A 24,860-nucleotide genomic window follows, 5' to 3' on the forward strand; every position below is an offset into this window, starting at 1 on the left:
AGGGATATATTCTATAATCTAGACAAAAGCGACCTGTTTGAGATGGTCTGGGCAGACTGGACGGAAATACACGACACCACATGGCTCCCCCAGGTCAGGGTATAGTAATGCACATATTTCCCACCTTAGACAAATTCTGATAGGTACCCTTCAATCCCCCCTTCCCTCCCCACCCACAAGGATGAACCCCTCCCCTCCACCTCCCCCCCCCCCTTTCCCCCCCCCTCTCTTGATAACTTCTCGCGTAATGTACTGACTTCTACCTCGGATACTTCAATGACTCAGCTGTATCCTTTCTAATGGATTTTTCCTTTTGTTTGTTTGTATTTCATTCTAGTACTCTATGGTTTACTCTGTACTATAATGTGTAGGGGATCTGTGAATCCCCAGACAGTGTTATACTTGTTAAAACAAATAAAAATTTTAAATATAAAAAAAAAAAAAAAAAAAAAAAAACTGTAAGTGGCTCTTCAGGGGTTAGTGTAAGGTTTTTTTAAGGGTTTATTGGGTGGGTTTTATTTTTAGATTAGGGGTTTGGGCAAAGAAAAATAGCTAAATGCCCTTTTAAGGGCAATGCCCATCCAAATGCCCTTTTCAGGGCAATGTGGAGCTTAGGTTTTTTTAGGTAGGTTTTTTTGGAGGTTTGGTTGTGTGGGTGGTGGGTTTTACTGTTGGGAGGTTGTTTTTACAGGTAAAAGAGCTGATTTTTTTGGGGCAATGCCCCGCAAAAGGTACTTTTAAGGGCTATTGGCAGTTTAGTTTAGGCTAGGGTTTTTTTTCATTGGGGGGGGACTTTTTTATTTTGATAGGGCTATTAGATTAGGTGTAATTAGTTTTGATATTTGATAATTTCTTTTTTATTTTGTGTAATTTACTGTTTATTTTTTTGTAATTTAGTTAATTGTATTTAATTAATGTAATTTATTTAATTGTAGTGTAATGTTAGATGTTAGTGCAAGACAGGTTAGGTTTTATTTTACAGGTAAATTTGTATTTATTTTAACTAGGTAGTAAATAGTTAATAACTATTTACTAACTAGTCTACCTAGTTAAAATCAATACAAACTTACCTGTAAAATAAAAATAAAACCTAATCTAGCTACAATGTAACTATTAATTATATTGTAGCTATCTTAGGGTTTATTTTATAGGTAAGTATTTAGTTTTAAAAAGGAATTAGTTAGTTAATGATAGTAATTTGTATTTAGATTTATTTTAATTATATTAAAGTTAGGGGTGTTAGGGTTAGACATAGGGTTAGGGGTTAATATATTTATTTAGTGTTAGTGATGTGGGAGGCCAGAGGTTTAGGGGTTAATAACTTTAGTATAGTGGCGGGGCGATATTGGGGGCAGCAGATTAGGGGTTAATAAGTATGACGTAGGTGGCGGCGACATTCGGGGTGGCAGATTAGGGGTTAATAAGTGTAGGTAGGTGGCTGCGACATTGGGGGCGGCAGATTAGGGCTTAATAACTGTAATGTAGGTGGTGGCGATGTTAGGGGTGGCAGATTAGGGGTTAATAAGTGTAATGTAGGTGTCGGTGATGTTGGGGGCGGCAGATTAGGGGTGTTTAGACTCTGGGTTTATGTTAGGGTGTTAGGTGTAAACATAAATTTTCTTTCCCCATAGGAATCAATGTCGCTGCGTTACAGAGTTTTATGCTCATTTATTGCAGGTGTTAGGCTTTTTTTTAGCTGGCTCTCCCCATTGATGTCTATGTCGAAATCATGCACGAGCACGTAGAAGCAGCTCAAAGCAGCACTGGTATTTGTGTGCGGTATGGAGCTCAACGCTGCCATATTGCCTGCTAACGCCGGGTTTTTTCGAACCTGTAATAGCAGCGCTATTAAAGGTGAGCGGTGGAAATAACTTGCAAGTTATTACCAAGTCGCTCATAACGCAAAACTTGTAATCTGGCCGCAAGTTATAGAAATACACTTTTTAACTCTGTGATTATCTTGTATCTAAGCCTCTGCAAACTGCCCCCATATTTCAGTTCTTTTGACAGACTTGCATTTTAGCCAATTAGTGCTCACTCCAGGGTAACTTCACGTGCATGGGCTCAATGTTATCTATATACTAAAGCCCAGTTTGGCTTCTCCAAATAAGGCAAATGATGGGTGGAGTTTAGCTATTCAAAAATAATTGCAGTAAAGGATGTTAATTTATTTTAAAAATGTTAAAAATTGGCTGATATGCTATCCTATAGCAACACAACAGAAATGTCTTGTAATTACAAGCACCTAGATTGCAGGTTTTCCGTTAGAAGCTGTACGATGCTAACGAGCAGTTTATGCTCACCGCTCACTTACAGACAGCGCTGGTATGACGGATTTTTACAAACCTGACAAGAAGTGAGCATTGAACAAAATTTTGCTCATTACCGCACTCCAATACAAACGCTGCTTACGTTAGCGGTGAGCTGGTGTAACGTGCTCGTGCACGATTTCCCCATAGGAATCAACGGGGAGAGCCTGCTGAGAAAAAGTCTAACTCCTGCAAAAAAGCAGCGTAAAACTCCTTAACGCAGCCCCATTGATTCCTATGGGGAAATACATTTTATGTCTACACATAACACCCTAACATGAACCCCCGAGTCTAAACACCCATAATTTTAAAAATGGGGATGGGTGTCTCACAGCGCCCTCTCTATTTCCTTCTGGCTCCCCAAAAAATCAAGATACCTAGTATATCTTGTGAGTAGTTAAAATAAGTGAAGGATCTAGGGAGCGCCTCAAAATGGGCGAAGGATAAATATAGATTATGTTGGTATAATCAATGTAAATAATGTGCAAATAGTTGAGGTAAAATTATAATTGTTACAGATTTTATTAAACAGTGTATACACAGCTAAAAAAATATATGACCAGTCAAATAAAACTTAACGTAAAAACTTCATAAAAAACGTAGAAATATACTCATGGATCCATGTATCTTAGATTAAAAGCTAACTTTTTTTAACGGGCATATGAACTTTACCTTAGAACATCGAGGATAGCTGAGAAAGCACTTTTTTTCCTTTTTTACTCAATTTTTTTCACTTATATTTTCACATATTTTGTCACTGATTTTTTATCAGTTTTAAAACATTTCTACAAGAATTGAGAAAAAAAATTTAATTTTTAATTTTTCTTTTCTAATTTTTCATCTTTTTCACAATTTTTGCATATTTTTATTCTTCATTTTTCTACAAATTCACATTTATTTTTTACCACATATCTCATTTTTGGACACCTTCACCTAATACCCACCACTCCTACCAGATAAAGTGGAATTTACTTTTTGTCTTTGAATTTGGCCATCACAGAGAGACTTGGACACTTTTTCTTTTCACTAGGAATTTGCGACATTTAGTGCGGAAACGCACGTATAACATCCAACAAACATTTTTATATCAGTACTGTTATTCTATTGTCATTGTTTCTTATGTATTGATGTTAAACCATCGCTCCCAATTTGAGAGGAGTGCATTGTATTCCAATTTTAGTCAACCTAAGACTATTTTTTGTGTTCTTTGTGTTTTTATATGTGCTTTTAATATCTTCTGAATGTTATCAGCTTTTAATCTAAGATACATGGATCCATGAGTATATTTCTACGTTTTTTATGAAGTTTTTACGTTAAGTGTTATTTGACTGGTCATATATTTTTTTAGCTGTGTATACACTGTTTAATAAAATCTGTAACAATTATAATTTTACCTCAACTATTTGCACATTATTTACATTGATTATACCAACATAATCTATATTTATCCTTTGCCCATTTTGAGGCGCTCCCTAGATCCTTCACTTATTTTAACACCCCTAATTTTACACTTATTAACCCCTAATCTGCCGCCTACATTATAATTATTAACCCCTAATCTGCCACTCCGAACACCGCCGCCACCTACATTATACTTATGAACCACTAATCTGCTGCCCCCAACATCGCAGACACCTACATTATATTTATTAACCCCTACTCTGCTGCCCCCAATGTCACCGCCACCTACCTACACTTATTAACCCCTAATATGCCGCCCCCAACGTCGCCGCCACTGTAATAAACATATTAACCCTAAACCGCCGCACTCCCGCCTCGCAAACATTAGTTAAATATTATTAACCCCTAATCTGCCGGCCCTAACATTGCCTTCACTTACCTACATTTATTAACCCCTAATCTGCTGCCCCCAACGTCGCCGCCACTATATTAAAGTTATTAACCCCTAAACCTAAGTCTAACCCTAAACCTAACACCCCCTAAATTAAATATAATTAAAAGAAATCAAAATAAATATTCCTATCATTAACTAAATTATTCCTATTTAAAACTAAATACTTATGGGAGTGCGTTGGTTTAGGGGTTAATATATTTATTATAGTGGCAGCGATGTCCGGTTCGGCAGATTTGGGGTTAGAATTTTTTTTTAGTGTTTGCGATGCGGGAGGGCCTCCTTTTAGGGGTTAATAGGTATTTTATGGGTGTTAGTGTATTTTTTAGCACTTTAGTTAAGAGTTTTATGCTATGGCGTTGTAGTGTAAAACTCTTAACTACTGACTTTAAAATGCAGTACCAGTCTTGACAGGAGAGGGTCTACCGCTCACTTTTTGTCAGACTCGTAATACCGGCGTTATGCAAGTCCCATTGATAAAAGAGGATACGCAATTTCCGTAAGTGGATTTGCGGTATTTCCAAGTCTGGCAAAAAAAGTGAGCGGTACACTTGTACCTGCAAGACTCGTAATACCAGCGGGCGTTTAAGGAAAGGATATCTATATGGCACACATGAACTAGCACAGTCCAGTTATGAAAAACTGTTAAAATTCACTGAGATAAGAGGCGGCCTTCAAGGGCTTTAAAATTAGCATATGAGCCTACCTAGGTTTAGCTTTCAACAAAGAATACCAAGACAAAAAAAGCAAATGAGATGATAAAAGTAAATTGGAAAGTTGTTTAAAATTGCATGCCCTATCTGAATCATGAAAGTTTAATTTGGAGTAAACAGTCACATTAAAGGGATATAAAAGCTAAAATTGAAATGTGCATGGGTGCATTTCAATTTTACATAGAAGCATTTTTTTTCAATATACGTCTATTACCAAAAATGTCCTAGTAAATTTTTTTTTTATTGCTTTAGCGGCATACAAACATGCTTGTGGTTTCCATGACACAACATTCCTCACTGATGTAAAACATACCACCGCGAGCAGGTCTGCTGTTTGTATCCTGAAGCTTTAGTAGTATATGTGTGTTTGCCTCTAAAACAGAAATAATTGGAAGTATATCACAAAATAATTCTATTTAAATAAAAAATAAAATAAAGTAATAAGGAGTTGCAAAGGTAGAATTGCCTTTTTCAAATGTGACTTGCAATCTGCTCCTGTTTCCACTACCACACAATGATTAGCTGACACATCATAAACTCTTAGACTAACACATTATAAACTCTTTTCACATGGAGAAATGTTGAAAACAGAGAAAGGGTTTTTAATATAAACTTTAATATAAATTCTGCTACCTTGATTGACATTGCCAGGGTTGTGTATGCAATTTGTTGATTATTTATTATATATAGAGGATTAGCAGTGGCATCACTCCAGAAATTACATATTCAGTTATAACACTCAACATGTGACATTTCTAATTATGTTACTGATAATATCAAAAAAGCTTCTTGAATCTTGAATAATATTGACAGTCACAACATGCAACATCAAATAAATTGCTATGGGGTGGTGCTGTGTTATTACTGGTCAAGGAGAGGTGGTGCTAATAAAATGATGATTTAATACTGTGGCTGACCTTAAGAATGACATTGTGAGTTATGTCAGATATATACACTTTGCACTGGTACTGTGATGTTAGATGAGTAGATGTTGGGAAACAGGAATTGTTCTGGAAGGACAACGTTTTGCTGAAGTGCATGTGTTATGCAGTATTCACAGGTCTGAGATTAAATGCATTTTGAGTCCTTGTGTATCTGGCTTTTTGTACTGTGTTACTGTAATGCAATGAGAGGAAGTGAATAAAATGTAATTGGGATGCAGATCTAGTAACACAGTATACTGCTCTAGATCCAGTAGCACAGTATGCGCCTTCAGATCCATTAGCACAGCATACTGCTGTAGATCCATTAGCATGGTATAAAGCTGTAGATCCAGTAACAAAGTATACAGCTGCAGACCCAGTAGCACAGTATACAGCTGCAGACCCAGTAGCACAGTATATGGCTGCAGGTCCAGTAGCGCAGTATATAGCTGCAGATCCAGTATCACAGTATAAAGGTGCAGATCAAGTAGCACAGTATAAAGCTGCAGATCTAGTAGCACAGTATACGTCTGCAGATCCAGTAGCACAGTATATGTCTGCAGATCCAGTAGCACAGTATATGACTGCAGATCCAGTAGCACAGTATATGGCTGCAGATCCAGTAGCACAGTATATGGCTGCAGATCCAGTAGCACAGAATAAAGCTGCAGATAAAGTAGCACAGTATAAAGCTGCAGATCTAGTAGCACAGTATATGGCTGCAGATCCAGTAGCAGCGTATATGGCTGCAGATCCAGTAGCACAGTATAAAGCTGCAGATCAAGTAGCACAGTATAAAGCTGCAGATCAAGTAGCACAGTATATGGCTGCAGATCCAGTAGCACAGTATATGGCTACAGATCCAGTAGCACAGTATATGGCTGCAGATCCAGCAGCACAGTATAAAGCTGCAGATCAAGTAGCACAGTATAAAGCTGCAGATCTAGTAGCACAGTATATGGCTGCAGATCAAGTAGCACAGTATAAAGCTGCAGATCCAGTAGCACAATATATGGCTGCAGATGCAGTAGCATAGTATAAACTGCAGATGCATACCCAGTAACACAGTATAAAGCTGCATATCCAGTAGCACAGTATAAAGCTGCAGATCCAGTAGCACAGTATATGGCTGTAGATCCAGTAACACAGTATATGGCTGCAGATCCAGTAGCATAGTATGAAGCTGCAGGTCCAGTAGCACAGTATATGGCTGCAGATCAAGTAGCACAGTATAAAGCTGCAGATCCAGTAGCACAGTATAAAGCTGCAGATCAAGTAGTGCAGTATAAAGCTGCAGATCCAGTAGCACAGTATATGGCTGCAGATCCAGTAGCACATTATATAGCAGCAGATCCAGTAGCAAAGTATAATGCTGCAGATTCAGTAGCACAGTATATGGCTACAGATCCAGTAGCGCAGTATAAATCTGCAGATGCAGTAGCACAGTATATGTCTGCAGATCCAGTAGCACAGTATATGTCTGCAGATCCAGTAGCACAGTATATGGCTGCAGATACAGTAGCACAGTATAAAGCTGCAGACCCAGTAGTGCAGTATAAAGCTGCAGACCCAGTAGTGCAGTATAAAGCTGCAGATCCAGTAGCACAGTATATGGCTACAGATCCAGTAGCGCAATATAAAGTTGCAGATGCAGTAGCACAGTATAAAGCTGCAGATCCAGTACCACAATATATAGCTAAAGATCCAGTAGCGCAGTATAAAGCTGCAGATGCAGTAACACAGTATAAAGCTGCAGATCCAGTAGCACAGTCTATGTCTGCAGATCCAGTAGCACAGTATATGACTGCAGATCCAGTAGCACAAACTAAAGCTGCAGATCCAGTAGTGCAGTGTAAAGCTGCAGATCCAATAGCACAGTATATGGCTACAGATCCAGTAGCACAGTATAAAGTTGCAGATGCAGTAGCACAGTATAAAGCTGCAGATCCAGTAGCACAGTATATGGCAACAGATCCAGTAGCGCAGTATAAAGCTTCAGATCCAGTAGCACAGTATAACGCTGTAGATCCAGTAGCACATTATATGGCAGCAGATCCAGTAGCACAATATAAAGCTGCAGATCCAGTAGCACAGTATAAATATGCAGATCCAGTAGCACAGTATAAAGCTGCAGATGCAGTAGCACAGTACAAAGCTGCAGATGCAGTAGCACAGTATATGGCTACAGATCCAGTAGCGCAGTATAAAGCTGCAGATGCAGTAGCACAGTATAAAGCTGCAGATCCAGTAGCACAGTATATGGCTACAGATCCAGTAGCGCAGTATAAAGCTGCAGATGCAGTAGCACAGTATAAAGCTGCAGATCCAGTAGCACAGTATGCTGTTGCAGACCCAGTTGCAATGGTATTAACAGCCTTAAAGTCAGGGCTGGAAATTTTGACTAGCTCACAAGAGAAATAAGAAATTACAGTGAATAACTAAGAAAGCATGCTCTTGTTTCTTTAACTTTTTCCTTGATTTGAAATATAGCAATATTTAATACATTTTTGGTCCAGTGTTGTGCATCTGTATACTTTAATATATTTTACACATTTCACAGTGATGTGATTTATGTTGTCATGAGCAAAGCAGAGATATTTCAGCTGACATTATCTAAATCACTCATATGCACCTGTGTAGATCATGAAGAACCAATTTCCAGCTATGCAAGTTTACACAAGATATCTGAATAGTGCACTGCACAGCTCATGCTGTCATACTGACAGTGACTTTATAACTGACAAAATAATTTAGCATATTAATTAATATGCCTTAACAAAGACAAATATTCATTTACAAAACTAATAAATGAGCTCTGTGCTGCTATTAAACAAAAGATTAGGTTGTCTTTTTACCCTCATAAATTACTAGAGGTTGTAGTATGTTACATAATTACTGTATCCCATAGTACTGTACTTGTATAAGTGTTGTGAAATGAGGAAGTTCATGTTAGGACTTTGTCTAGTCTCAGAGTTAGATATAAACAATGTGTGCAGTTCAAAACTGCTCTCAGAATGACAGTGATTTGCAAATGTAGAGTTCAGTGTCACTTTCATTTTATTAATTCAGAGCAAAAAATATTGTGTGATTTAATAAATAAACACCTATGACTATACTTGAAATTAATTTTCAAGGACCATTTAACTGTACTTTTTACTCAACTGCTATTTATTTCAAATAACATTTATATAATCAAATATTAATTGGAGATACTACACAACTACAAATTTGAGGACCTAAATTAATAAAAAAAAAAAAAAAAATAACAAAAAATGTGAACCACAAAAACACATTGACGCATTACTGGGTTTACAGGGACCCTAGAAAATACCTATGTTTTACCTCTGGGATCAGGTATAGTCTCCTATTAAATCATGAAATTCACTAAAGCTTCTTGGCCTCTCAGCAAATAGAATGAGAATATGTTCTGTTCAGCTGGAGGATGGTTATGTGTTTCAGTATAAACAGCACAGGGTCCTATTTTACCTTCTGCAGAGTGTAGTCTTCTATGTCTTCCATGACTTGCTCACTTGTTATATTGTTATGATTCTTTTTTGTATGGCTAGATTTAATCTCTTATTGGAGATCATGCACATTATATTGTGCACTGTAGAAGGTGAAATGCCCAAAATCCTACCGATTTGTCTTTGGGCAATGTTGCTCTCAACGAGTTGGATTTTTCAATGATGCATCTGTTGACAGATTGGCGAGCCGAGACCCATCCTTGCTCTTGAAGGACTAGACTTTTTTTGGAGGCTCCTTAAAAACTATGATTACATGATTGCCTCACCTGTTTCACATTGCCTTTTATTTCAACTTGTCACATCGCCTAAATTGCATCACTTTAGTCCTAAATTGCACCTGTCCCAATTTTTTTGGAACGTGTTGCAGTCATCAGATTTGAAATGAGTGTATATTTTCAAAAATGCATTCATTTCACGAAGTAAAACATCAAATAATCAGCTAGATTACGAGTTTTGCATTGTTATGCTTCATAATGCTGCTTTTCCCCTTACGCCGCTATTACAAGTCTTGTAGGTATAGGTGTACCGCACACCTTTTTGGCCATCACGCAACGTCAGTACCGCACTTTTAAAAATGTCCTTTTTCAATGGGACATACATAGCGCCGGTATTACGAGTTTGCCTGGGAGGCCAAAAAGGGAGCGGTACACTCTATACTGACAAGATTCGTACCGCCATCTAAAGTCGGTAGTTATGAGTTTTACGTTACAAAGCTGTAGCATAAAACTCATAAGTAAAGTGTTAAAAAGTACACTAACACCCATAAACTACCTATTAACCCCTAAACCGAGGCCCTCCCGCATCGCAAACACTAAAATAAAATTATTGACCCATAATCTGCTGCTCCGGACATCACCGCCACTAAATAAAATTATTAACCCCTATTCCACCATTCCCCAACATCGTCGCCACTATAATAAACCTATTAACCCCTAAACCGCCACCCTCCTGCATTGCAAACACTATTTAAAGATTATTAACCCCTAATCTTCCGTCCGCCCACACCGCCGCTATAATAAACCTATTAACCACTAAACCGCAAGTCCCCCACAATGAAATATACTTAAATAAATTATTAACCCCTAAACCTCTGACCTCCCACATCACTAACTTTACATAAATATATGAACCCCTAAACCTAACCCTAACGTAACCCTAAGCCTAAATCTAACCCTAACCCTAACACCCCTAACTTAAATATAATTAAAATAAATCTAAATAAACCTTACAACTATTACCTAACTAATTCCTATTTAAAACTAAATACAAACTTAACTAATAATTATATTGTAGCTATCTTAGGTTTTATTTTTATTTCACAGCTAAGTTTGTATTTATTTTATCTAGGTAGTTAGTAAATAGTTAATAACTATTTACTAACTACCTAGATAAAATAAATACAAAGTTACCTGTAAAATAAAACCTAACCTGCCTTACACTAAAACCTAACATTACAATAAAATAAAATAATTATTAAAATACAATTTTCTAAATTACAAAAAAATAAACACTAAATTACAAAAAATTAAAAAAAACAAATTATCAAAAATTAAAACGAATTACTCCTAATCTAATAGACCTATCAAAATAAAAAGTCCCCCAAAATAAAAAACCCTAGCCTACACTAAATTGCCAATGGCCCTTAAAAGGGCATTTTGTGGGGCATTGCCCCAAAGAAATTAGCTCTTTTACCTGTCAAAAAAAAAAATACAAACACCCCCCAACAGTAAAACCCACCACCCAACCAACCATCCTCCCCAAATAAAAACCTATCTAAATAAACCTAAGCTAACCATTTGGAAGGGCATTTAGCTCTTTTACATTGCCCAAACCCTAAGCTAAAAATATAACCCACCAAAAAAAACCTTAAAAAATCCTAACACTAACCCCCGACGATCCACTTACAGTTATCAAATTCCGGACATCCATCCTCATCCAGCCGGCGAAGTCATTATCCAGGCGGCAAGAAGTTTTCATCCGGGCAGAATCTTCCATCTTCATCCAGCCGGCGAAGTCCTCATCCAGACGGCAAGAAGTCTTCATCCAGATGGCATCTTCTATCTTCATCCATCCAGCGCGGCGCGGGTCCATCTTCAAGACATCCAGCGTGGAGCATCCTCTTCTTACGATCGTCGCTGGAAAATGAAGTTTCCCTTTAAGTGACGTCATCCAAGATGGCGTCCCTTACATTCCTATTGGCTGAAAGATTTTTATCAGCCAATAGGAATTAAAGGGGAAAAATCCTATTGGCTGTTGCAATCAGCCAATAGGATTGAGCTTTCATCCTATTGGCTGATCCAATCAGCCAGTAGGATTGAACCCTCATTCTATTGACTGTTCCAATCAAGAGAATGTCCTCTTTTTGGTCATTATATAGATGACCTTCTTTTTGTTTGGAAAGGTCCCGAGGAATTGATTCCTAAATTTGTGAGTTACAAGAGAACGATCTTTATCTTGCATTTATTTACTTGCACAGTAGAGAAAGTGTTGCCTATCTGGATATACTGTTGAAATCCAATGTAAATAAGAAACAGGTTGAAGTAGAATTGTACAGGAAAGAAGTGGAGGGCAATACGATCCTTAGTGCTGTGTCCTGTCATCCCAACACACACTGTAAATGCAATTCCTAAGAGCCAGTACATGCTGGTTAAGCGCAATTGTACTGCTACAGAGAAATATGAATTACACGCTAGAGCTCTTACAGACAGATTTGTGGAGAGGATTTGTAAAACTTAGAGGATTTGTAGAGAAAGGTTGCACTTTTGTGTCCAGAAAAGCTAAAACTTTAGGGAACACTTTATCTCCGTCTATGCTGCCAGAGTATAAGAAATCTAATTGGCTTTCTCTGAAACCAGGTTTCTTTAAATGTAACAGCAGGAGATGTAAGTCCTGCTCATATGCCATTTTTAGTATTGAATCTACCTCACAAATTACGGGCAAAATCTATCAGATGCACTAACATTCCACGTGTAACTCCTGTTTTGTAGTGTACCTTTTGACCTGCAGGTGGTGCTCTAAGCAGTATGTAGGTTTAACTACACATGCTCTCAAAGATCGGTTCCTTAAACACCTGAGAGCAATTGATGACCCTAAGTCAACTACCCATATCTCCCTGCATTTCAAACGGGAACACAATGCTGACAGTTCCCTTTTGGCATTTCAGTGCATACAAGTTATTCCAAGACACCCCAGAGGGGGGAACAGAGAAGAAGTTTTTTGGATCTTCCATCTTGATACACGAATGCCAAAAGGTTTGAACTCTGAGTGGGATGTTAAACTTTTTGTATAGTTATCATTTGCTATGTACATATATATCCCATTTGGGTTCATTAAAAGCAATTGTAATTCTGTACATTAATATTGTCACATTTTTTATTTGCAGTAATTATAGGCTTATTGTTTGCCTTTTGATAACTAAAAGATGAATTTGCATCTATTTATATATTTTCTGCATTTACCTCCCATTTAACCCATGAATATAATAGTCTATGTGCTATTCAGGTGTATGCGATTATAGTACTTGATCTTTAATTGAAGTTAGGGGAGGAGCCTTTTTGAGTATAAAGTCTCTGATCCATTAGTTGCTTACTACAGGTCATTGATAAAGTACAATATGTATGAACTACAAAACATGTTTGACCTATTTTCTTTTTTTCTTTTCTTTTTTTATCCTGCATAACTGGATACTTATTATACCATATTAAACTTTTGCTTTTTACAGTGAGAGAGTCTTTTGGATTTTTCCGGGTGCTGCCTTCTTGTCTTCTTGTGAATGTACTTACAACTTAAGCGTTGATGGAGCGCTTTGTGCAGGGCGAGCACCGGTGACATCATCATCCTAAGACCGTTCTTTGCCTTGGCGTGCAGCTGCCGACAGATAGCGTGAAGACGGTTGTGGTTTCGGTGAGGGCTGAGTACGCTGCGGAGGAGAACTTTCTTTGAGCGCTGCTCTTTGTTTTTTAGAAGTTTCTGATCCCCTTATCCCCTGTAACCAATCTCCCTTTAAGACTATTTACCTGTACCATCTGCCCTGTTTAAGATTAACTGATCCCCTACTATTTAATTCCACTAAACTCCTGCCTTTTAAAGGGACATGAAACCCAATTTTTTTCTTTCATGATTTAGAAAGAGCATGTCATTTTAAACAACTTTCTAATTTACTTCTATTATCTAATTTGCTTCATTCTCTTGATATCACTTGCTGAAAAGCATATCTAGATATGCTTAGTAGCTGCTGATTGGTTGCTGCACATAAAGGCCTTGTGTGATTGGCTCACACATGTACATTGCTATTTCTTCAACAAAGGATATCTAAAGAATTAAGCAAATTAGATAATAAAAGTAAATTGGAAAGTTGTTTAAAATTGCATGCCCTATCTGAATCATGAAAGTTTAATTTTGACTAGACTGTCCCTTTAAGACTACCTTATACCTGCCCCTTTAAGACTAACTTCAAACAAATCACCCTATACCCTTTAAACCATGTCCCTTTAAGACTATCCTGAGCCCATTTCCCCTGCCCCTTTCTAGTGTGACTGCGTTGAATAGTCACTAACATAGGATTCACGAGAATTTTTCATTTTCACTCCTATAATACAGTAATATTTGTGTCATTCTTCTGAAATGAATTTCCCATTTGTCTCTCCTTTGTTATGTCGCTCCTTTGATACTAACCCTTATATACATGTGTATATATGTGTTTACATGTGTATAAATGCATGTATATATATTTATATAACACTATAAATATATACATATACATACATACATACACATATTTAGACACACACACACACGCACGCACATATATATATATATATATATATATATATTTATATACATATCCTCCGTGTGTGTCTGCACTCCCAATGCTGTGTAGTCATCAACCAGGGTGCAAAGTCAAACAAGTATACAGTCTATATCCAATAAAGGACTGCACTCACTGGATTTAGTTTCAGAAACCTTCAAATCTTTATTGTGGTAACGTTTCGGGGTTCGCAGACCCCTTCCTCAGCTAGGGTGACCATATTGCTAGGGTGACCATATTGCCGCTTTAAAAAGGGACACATATGAAAAATACATATGTCAGGGTTCTCATACAAAACATTTATTTAAAAAGCCCTGAAAACAGCCCTGGCATGTATTTTTCATGTGTCCCTTTTTAAAGCGGAAATATGGTCACCCTAATTATAGCCATTTCCAGACAAATACCTTGTCATATACCATACATCTTTTAACCCTTATAAAAAGGTGTATTAATATTTATATTAAATATTTTAATCAGAAAGGGTATACATGAGTGTAATAGTTTATTTTAATGTATTTATGTTTGGTGCAACTTTTATTTTGACCCTTACACTTTATACTGGGGCTTCAGGCATGCTAGTTCATTAAGCGCTCAAGCATCAACCTTTCCCTTTCATCTTGTAATATGCACTAGTTAGCGTGGTCGGGATATCTCTTATCACGTCCCACGCTAACAATAGCACTCCACTTGTAATCTGGCACTTTAGTGTTTATTATTACCTGCTGGAGGCAAAAAGTAAATCTGTAATCTGCAAATGCTTAAAATTGTCTAGCTGTGTGATTTGCAGGTTACAGAATTTGCTTTTTGGCCTCAAAAGAAAAGTGTTTGATGTCTTCCGTTATGATTATAATTATTATTAGCAGAAGGAGTAATAATAATTCATTGTAAATATATCTTATCATAATTAATAAATCATTGCATTTACAATCAATTCCTCTATTGTATTATAAGATAGAAAGAAATGTAATTATTGAAACTATCAGTGTGAGTTATGCTTGTTTATGAACTGTATATTTACTTAGCTTGTCTTGTTATACGTACATTATTTTAGTAGCATAGATCATATGCCCCCTTGTGGATATTTGTCCAAAGGCAGATAACTTGTTTCTGTTTTCTTGTTTAGTCTTAAAAAAAAAAAAAAAAAAAATAGAAAATAGTATTTTCTTGGGGGGGGGGGGGGGTTTCAGATATGTAGCTTCTATTTAAAGCATGATTATAATTCTTTTTGAAAAACTAAGGGAATTTTTTAATGTTTTATTTTATCATTTTAATTTTAAACAAACCCCCTTCTTTTACTATGTATGTAACTTCATTTACTTTTCGTGTAAACACAGGAGGAACAGAGGAGTAATGGAAGTTTGGTTAGAGTTGATTTTTACTTTTATATTAATATATATTTTAGTATGAATATCTTATTCACTTTGCATTGCATTCAAATTTGATAGGAGCGCAAATTTGCATTAATAGATGTAATTACATATGGGTGCGGTACAAACACACACATATTTATCCTTACTCCTCATTAACCTTCATTTCCACCACACTATTTAATACATTTTGAACTATACTTATTTAGATGAAACAAAAAAAATGAATAGAATGTCCCTTTAATGTAACAAACTATATTTAGTAATATTTTATGATGACTGTATGCAATGTCTCTGAGTACAAGTTAGTAAATAGAAGTACACAGGCTTTAAATTTTGTGTGATCCTTTAAGTTATAAATATCTAAGGAATAAATTGTTGTAGAGGGTGTGATTCTACAGTACTGACATTTTAAATGAAAGGTGAGGTTGTCCCAGTCTTCCACTAATTACTAAATGTGCATAAACATATAATAAGCTGGCATAGGGTCACTAGGTAAAAATGTATCTGAATATGTTGAAAATGTTTTTAAAGCAAATGGTGATTAACCAATCAAATTATTTACAGTATAATAAAGATATTACAAGTGGAGCGTTAACTTATTGCATGCTCGTAAACAGGCAAATTCGCCCAAAAATAGCACTCAGAAAATTAACCAGATGTCAGACCAATGGTCAATTTTCAAAATACCCCCCCCCCCCCAAAAAAAAAGCATATTGTAGGTTTTTATTTTAAAAAAAAGTAGCGTTTTTAGGGGTTAAATGTGGTGGGTGTGGCGTGTTAGAAAAAAACGGCACTGAAAAGTGCCTTTACATAGCAGTCTTTGAGGAACTGTGTGTTCCCTGTAAATATATATATTTATGTGTTAATATGTGTATATACACATATTAACATATAAATATATATGCATATAAGCATATACATATATACCTAAATTTGCTGCCCATCGCTGCACGACTTACCCCCTTCGCTGTGCTTAGGTTCTGTACCGTGTATGCCGGTATCAGAATGAGGCTCCCATTGGAGCCTATGGAAGTGCGCTCTCATGAGTGCAAAGCTTTCGTGCAATGTGAACGCAAGGTCCCGTTCGCATTGCGCCTAACTTGTAATACCAGCACACATTTGCGTGTGCTGGTATTACTAAGTGAAGCGCAAATATTGCTTTTGCGAAAGCGATATTTTACGCTCCACTTGTAATCTACCCCATTGTGAGTAAGATTAAGGAATTGGTATGGCAGGAGGATCTCTCTTGGATAGCAGTAGTTGTGATATCATATAATAATATGCAGAATAATTTTGGAGTGAAAGCCATTTTCATTTTTTGTAAATAAGTTTTCAGGATATGACAAAGCGTTCAGTGATTTTCTTTTAAAAGCTATACAATTTTTGCTCACTCATAATTATTTTTTGTTCAAGGGCAAGTGCTTATTGGGTGGTGAGGTCTGTGCCTCATCTTTTAAGAAAACATCCCTTTAGGGGACAATGTGTTTACACAAATTATAAAGATGATTTAGTTTTTATATGGAATAAAAACATTTAGGAGGCTTAGGTTAAAAGTATAGGAAAGTCAAAATTAAACTTGTATGATTCAGATAGAGCATGTCATTTTAAGACAATTTTAAATTCAATTCTATTTTCAAATGTGCTTCGTTCTTTTGGTATCCCTTGTTGAAAAAGAATATGCACATATCCTACACTAGTGGGAACTAACTGCTGATTGGTGTCTGCACACATTTGTCTCTTGTGATTCATTAACTAGATGTGTTCATATAGTTGCTAGTTGTGAAATGCTGCTCATGTAGCAAAGGATAACAAGAGAATGAAGCAAATGTGATAGCAGAAAATTGAAAAGTTGATGGTATGTTCTATCTGAATCAGGAAAGAAAATTTTGTGTTTTCCTGTCCCTTTAACTGTAAATAATTAATATTGGTGGCAGCATGTTTAAAACCAAAACAAGTTTCATAATTCTGGTGTCAGTGGGAATATTTTAAACGAGATAATGCTTGTTAAGCTAAAGATGTTTCAGTGGTTTTGTTGATATTTATTTTACAATACCTTATAATTATCCTACATTGTATTGTATTGTGCGGTGCTATCAATAAGATATTGATAGCCTTTACTGACTCTCTAATTGTAATAATATTATGAATGTTTACTCTAGGATGTACATGGGAATGTATGACAGCCAGATATGATTAATTCTACACCATTATGCTTAAACTGCTGAAATGCATTTCACCAGGGTCCAAAAGTTGTAATATATTATAGTACTTAATATCAGTATATTAGTGCACTATGGAATTCTGCGCCACTATATAAATAAATGCTAATAATAATAGTGGTACTATAAATCAAAAGTGCTATAAATCAAATTCAAATTATTAATAATGAATGAAAAATATATTTGCAATTTGCAAATAATAAGAATTAATCAGCATAGCCCTGTCTGTATGATATTCTGTGAGTCTGGAAACTGATGCAACTGTGTTCCCCTCTGCTCTAAAGAATAAGCTAATGCTGCCTGTGCTCCCTACATCTCAGGCCAAAGTGAATTTGGACAGCACTGGGGACTCCATTTATTCAGCTAAAGATGCAAATTGAGAGATGCAGCATTTCTAAAGATGTTTTTTTTTTAAGAGGTATCGGGGGCGCGATCACATATACGGTGCATGTTTGGGCGCAAGCGTGGGAACCCGCGCCGCCCGTAATTTCACCTCGCACATCGGGGTATTACATATACTGCGCCGTTATATGCTAAACTGGCGTAAGTAAGTAGGACAAACTGGCGATCTTCTGAAATGTGCGCAAATACACATTTTAGTCGTCGCAAGTAACTTACGCTAGTATTCTGTCCACGGAAAGTGTCAATAAAGAGTAGTTTTATGCAAATTAGGCTAACACTCGTAAAAACAAACCGCGATTTCATATAAAAATGCGACACGTAATTACGCTATTCAAAATTCATATATAAACCCATGCGCAGCCGGCATTTTCTTCAGCGTGTTTGGATGCTTCGTTGAGCTACAACACACTACACTGGAGTGGAGGATTAGTCAGAGTAGAGAGAGGGGCGCAAACAGAGGAGTTAGTTAGGTCACATTGTTGTTTGATTAAGCTTGTACACTTACACATATTTTTACATATTGCACACATATTTTGCATACATACATATACAAATACACCACACTTTTTTTTCTAACACCTCACACCTTTTATTTGAATATGTGATAGGCTGAGTGTTTGGTTGTGATTGTATGTGATTGAACTGGGAGTGAGTGTGAGTGTGTGTAGTGTGATTTAGTGTGAGGATGGCAGGGAGAGGTAGGGAGGAGGGGAGGAGGGGAGAAGAGTGGCAGGGAGAGGAGTATTGGAGAGGACAGGAGGAGCAGTGGGCCCCCCATCAGGGAGTAAATGGAGTGGGGAGAGGGAGAGCTAGAAGGGATGATGGGAGGGGAGATGCCCGAGAGCCCCAGAGAGCAGGCACATCTAGGAGAGGGACAGAGGGTGCACATGTAGACAGAAGGGGGGAGGAGGGAGAGGATAGGGAGGAACCCACACCAGGGACATCACAGGGAGGAAGCCAGGTGTCCATGGAGGATGAGAGGCTGAGATATCCCAACTTCTCATTTGAGGAAAATGTTGCCCTAGTCCAGGCCATCATGGACAATTACAGTGCCCTCTTTGGGCAGGAGAAGGGCAGAGGCATTGCCAAAAGGAGAAAAACGGCATGGTTGGCAGTAGAGGATGCCGTCAACAGTGTGGCCCCGCAGAGGAGGACTGTTGAGGGTCTGAAAAAGCGGTGGAATGACTGCAAGAGGAGGGTCAAAGAAAAGATGGGGCAGGTAGCTATGCACCAGAGGGGAACAGGCGGTGGTCCATCCCTGGATATTGAGTATAACACCTGGCAGGAGATGATACGCAGGTCCCTGAGTATCAAAGCAGTCCGTGGACTTCCAGGGGCTCATGACTCAGGGGCTGCAACCACAGCACATCATGCTGGTGAGTAACTTCCCACACACCAGTATTATATGTATTTGAGATATAACATACTTTAATATCACACATTCATGTACACAATGAGGAGCATGGTATTTGGCCTACTAACAAAAACATCTACAATTTTTTTTGACATTAATGCTGCTTAACACAATGCAATTCATGATATGAGGTGTAATAGTGCAATACTAACATGTCTCAGATTAACACAGGACACATGTTATAGAGTTTGACATGAGAATCAGTATAGGCCCTAGCATGTATCAATGTATATTGTATGCCCACGTGGACATATATCTGACTTTACTAATCCATCTCATCCTTTGACTCCTTCACAGAACCTCCTGTCACAAGGATACAAACATCCATGCCACCACCACCACCACCACCCTTCAGGCAACCGCAAGAACATTATGCTCCCAGTCATGAGCATGGTTGGATGGCTTCAGTTGAGGACCCGAGAGTGATGCCACCACCATTGCCATATGACCCCTGGCAAGATTCCTGGCCAGAGGAATATCCTCCCTTTGGCTTTGAGGGGGAGCCAAGACAGCCACAAAGGGTCCATGTATTTACCCCCCCCCCCCCACAACACAATCTCATGGCAGTCAGGGATTTTACCCACAGACAATGTCACAAGAAGTTCCAATTGGACAGGCTGAGTGGACACACACTCGTCATCAGTGGGACTATCAACCAACCATTCGAGCTCCACCATCCTCAGCAATTGGACGAGCTCCATCATTGGCAGATGGAAATAGAGCAGATTCTACAGCTGCACCTCAAGAACCATCAGATGCAGATGACCCTGCCCCACATGAACCATCAGTAGAAGCTGGCCCTGCCCCACATGAACCATCAGTTGAAGCTGGCTCTGCACCTCAAGCAACAGCAGATGCAGGTGACCCTGCCCCACAAGCACCTAGAAGCCCTGCTGCTCAAGAGCCTGTGGATGCATTGTATTCATCCCTGGGTGAGGCATACATTGCACTCCAGAGGAGGCTCATAACAAGCACTGAGTACATACAAAGAGGCCAAGAGAGGTTCTTCAGGAACCATGAAAGGTTCATCAGGAGCCAAGAGAGGAGACAACAACATAGCATAGAGCTACAGAGGGACATGGCAGCATCGTTAAGTGCAAGTGTTCATAACCAATCACAGATGATGCAAATTCTGTCTGATATGCAGGTGCAAATGGACAATAGATGGAGAGAACAAAATCAACTCTTGGGTGTGTTGGTTGAGCACTTTACACACCAGCAGGACACTGCCTCCAGCCTATCATCTGTGGCCAGCACGCCAGCAGAAACAGCAGAATCTTCTCAAACCAGGAGAACAAGGAAATCCACTACAGTCACCTCAGCTCCCTCATCCAAGAAGCCAAAAAAGAAATAAATATTCTTATAGTTCACCATAAATCTTGTCCTCTGTTATTTACCATATTATTGTCATCCACATCCATGTGAGGTGTGTTTTAGTACACTAATATTGTTAAAACATATAATAAGACCTGTGTGGAAATGGCAAAAAAAAGGTAATATTATCATGTTTATGACATATTCTTGTACTATAACTCACATCCACAATAGTTGTTTATGAAGGGTACATATAGTAATATTCACTTCTAAGATGTAAATCAATGTATCTCACATCCAATATAAATTGACACATTGGTATATATAGTAGTGATGTTACTGATAGTGTGGGCATTATCAGAGGTTGTGGTGTCTGTGATTGGTTTGACACAATTGCAAAGAGGCAGCCTTCAAGAAGGTCTTAGAAATTATAATATGAGTCATGCTTTCAACTAATAATACCAAGAGAACAAAGCAAGTGTTAGAATTAAATCTGAAAGTAGTTTGAAATAACAAGAAGGTTTTCTTTGGACTTGACTGTCCCTTTATATATTTTGGCATCAATGCCAAGCTGTGTTAGCATTAGAATAAATTACACTCCAGTGGGTTCTAAAGAGATGAAGGTAATACAATTATGATTTACCATTGTTCTCTCCTCCAAGTATTGTTGATTGTTTTGAGAAGAAATTTAAAGTAAATAAGCAAGTATATGTCCACAATGTGATAAAATACCTACAAGCTCAATCCATTTGATTATGTTGTGGCTTCAAACTATTTCAAATACACAAATAAACCTTAAAAAACCAATATCAAAGTATACTGTCCCTTTAACCTTGAGATGCTGCTTAAATGTATGTGTTTGTTAAGGCTTCCAGGGAGTTATGTTGCTTTTTTAGTCAGTGCAAGGGTTGCTGCGCCTGCAATATGTGGCGAGATGAGAATGGAGTAGATTTTCTGAGTTCTGCGCGCGTAAGTCCTTACGCTGCATATTGGATACCAAATTGCGCGGCTGTTCTATGCTATTCTATGGGTAAAAAAAATAAGTCCGAAAGGTAAAATATACGCGCGTAACTTGTATGCTACGCCGTATATATGTAATACCAAAATCACGTAAAATCTGGCGGAGGAGGATTTTGCAGGCGACGCTGCATATGTAATGGAGGCCCAGATGTTAACCATATGGGACTGATTAATCCAGGATGAGTGACAAGTCCTGTTTTTGCAAAATAGTCTGCACAACAGCAATGGGGGGGGGGGGGAAGCACAAGCTTGTCCAATGTTAGATACCGGTGCTGAAAATGCATTACAAGCCCTGGACGAGGATGGATAGGTTCCCTGGCTTGGAACATTTTTAGTCCAATATTTGTTTAATTAGTGTATGAGTATCAACTGGATAGTAAGGAATTCTCAAATAATTAGCTTTTTGATTTCAAATGAAAAAATATATTATACAGAATTTTTCAATTTCAAACTGTGCATCAATAGAATCTTCATGGTTTTTTGTTGTTGTTTTTTTTGTAAACCTGCATTGTCTGCTAATAAAATGTGCATTTAGGGTTTCTTCCAGTTAATTGTTTAATATTTCCATTAAACATTTTGTACCTTCCTTTTGGTGCAGTTAAGACTGCTGACTTATTTTTCTATTCATGTGTCAGGAAAAATTTAAACCACTGTCTTCGTTCTGTATTTGTACTTGAGTGGTGTTCTATAACCTGGAACGTTTTTAGCTTTCTTACAACGGGAGTATAAAACAATAGAGACATTTACACTTTCTTAACAACTCATAAATCCATTGTTGTTTCACTTTTGGCACTAGAAAATCTAAGCTTTAAATAAATAAATAAATGTTTTAGTCTAAATTAATATATGTATCTGCCTAGTGCAAAAGAGAAGGGTACCTAACTTTTGGCTAGATTACGAGTTTTGCGGTATGAGTGAAAAAGCAGCGTTAAGGCTCTTTTTCACTATTGCTGGTATTACGAGTCTTGCAGGTTTAGGGGCACCGCACACTTTTTTGGCCATTACCACAGTTTTCAAAAACTCCTTTTTCAATGGGACTTCCATAGCGCAAGTATTACGAGTCTGTCTGGGAAACCAAAAAGTGAGTGGTACACCCTATACCGCCAAGATCCATACCGTAAACTGAAAGTCAGTAGTTATGGGTTTTACGCTACAAAGCTGTAACATAAAACTCATAACTAAAGTGATAAAAAGTACACTAACACCCATAAACTACCTATTAACCCCTAAACCACGACCCTCCTGCATCGCAAATAATAAAACAAAATTATTAACCCCTAATCTGCTGCTCCGGACATCGCCATCACTATAATAAGCATATTAACCTCCCGCATCACAAACACTAGTTAAATATTATTAACCCCTAATCTGCCGCCCCTAACATCGCCGCCACCTACATACATTTATTAACCCCTAATCTGCTGCCCCCAACATTGCCGCCAATATACTAAATTTATTAACCCCTAAACCTAAGTCTAACCCTAACACCCCCTAACTTAAATATAATTAAAATAAATCTAAATAAAACCTACTATCATTACCTAAATAATTCCTATTAAAAACTAAATACTTACCTGTAAAAATAAACCCTAAGATAGCTACAATATAACTAATAGTTACATTGTAGGTAGCTTAGGGTTTGTTTTTATTTTATAGGCAAGTTTGTATTTATTTTAACTAGGTAGAATAGTTACTAAATAGTTATTAACTATTTACTAACTACCTAGCCAAAATAAATACAAATGTACCTGTAAAATAAAACCTAACCTGCCTTACACTAACACCTAAACTTACGCTACAATTAAATCAATTACATTAATTAACCCTTTAAAGGGACAGTCAAGTCCAAAAAAAACTTTCATGATTTGAATAGGGCATGCAATTTTAAACAACTTCCCAATTTACTTTTATCACCAATTTTGCTTTGTTCACTTGGTATTCTTAGTTGAAAGCTAAAACTAGGAGGTTCATATGCTAATTTCTTAGACCTTGAAGACTGCCTCTAATCTGAATACATTTTGACCACTAGAGGGCATTAGTTCCCATGTTTCATATAGATAACATTGAGCTCATGCATGTAAAGTTACCTAGGACTGAGCACTGATTGGCTAAACTGCTGTCTGTCAAAAGAACTGAAATAAGGGGCAGTCAGCAGAAGCTTAGATACAAGATAATTACAGAGGTAAAAAGTATATTAATATAACTGTGTTGGTTGTGCAAAACTGGGGAATGGGTAATAAAGGGATTATCTTTCATTTTAAACAACAAAAATTCTGGTGTTGACTGTCCCTTTAAGGACACAGCTTTCAGTTTGCTCAATTGTTTTATGGCGGAAAAATTCCATCATATGTCCTTAAGAGGTTAAATACAATTACCTAAATTACAAAAAACCCCCCCACTAAATTACACAAAATAAAAAAATAAATTATCAGATATTCACACAAATTACACCTTATCCAATAGCCCTATCAAAATAAAAATGCCCCCCAAAATAAAAAAACCCTAGCCTAAACTAAACTACCAATAGCCCTTAAAAGGGCCTTTTGCAGGGCATTGCCCCAAAGAAATCAGCTCTTTTACCTGTAAAAAAAAAAATACAAACAACCCCCCAACAGTAAAACCCACCACTCACACAACCACCCCCCCCAAATAAAATCCTAACTAAAAAAACCTAAGCTTCCCAATGCCCTGAAAAGGGCATTTGTATGGACTTTGCCCTTAAAAGGGCATTTAGCTCTTTTTCAAGTGCCCAAACCCCTAATCTAAAAATAAAACCCACCCAATAAACCCTTAAAAAAGTCAAACACTAACCTCTGAAGATCCACTTACAGTTTTTGAAGAACTGACATCCATCCTCAGCGAAGCCGGCAGAAGTCCTCAACGAAGCGGCAGAAGCCTTCATCCAACCGGGCAGAAGTCTTTATCCAGATGGCATCTTCTATCTTCATCCATCCGGTGTGGAGCGGGTCCATTTTCAAGACATCCGGCGCGGA

The sequence above is a fragment of the Bombina bombina genome, chromosome 6, assembly GCF_027579735.1.
Source record: "Bombina bombina isolate aBomBom1 chromosome 6, aBomBom1.pri, whole genome shotgun sequence".
NCBI classification, from domain to species: Eukaryota; Metazoa; Chordata; class Amphibia; order Anura; family Bombinatoridae; genus Bombina; species Bombina bombina.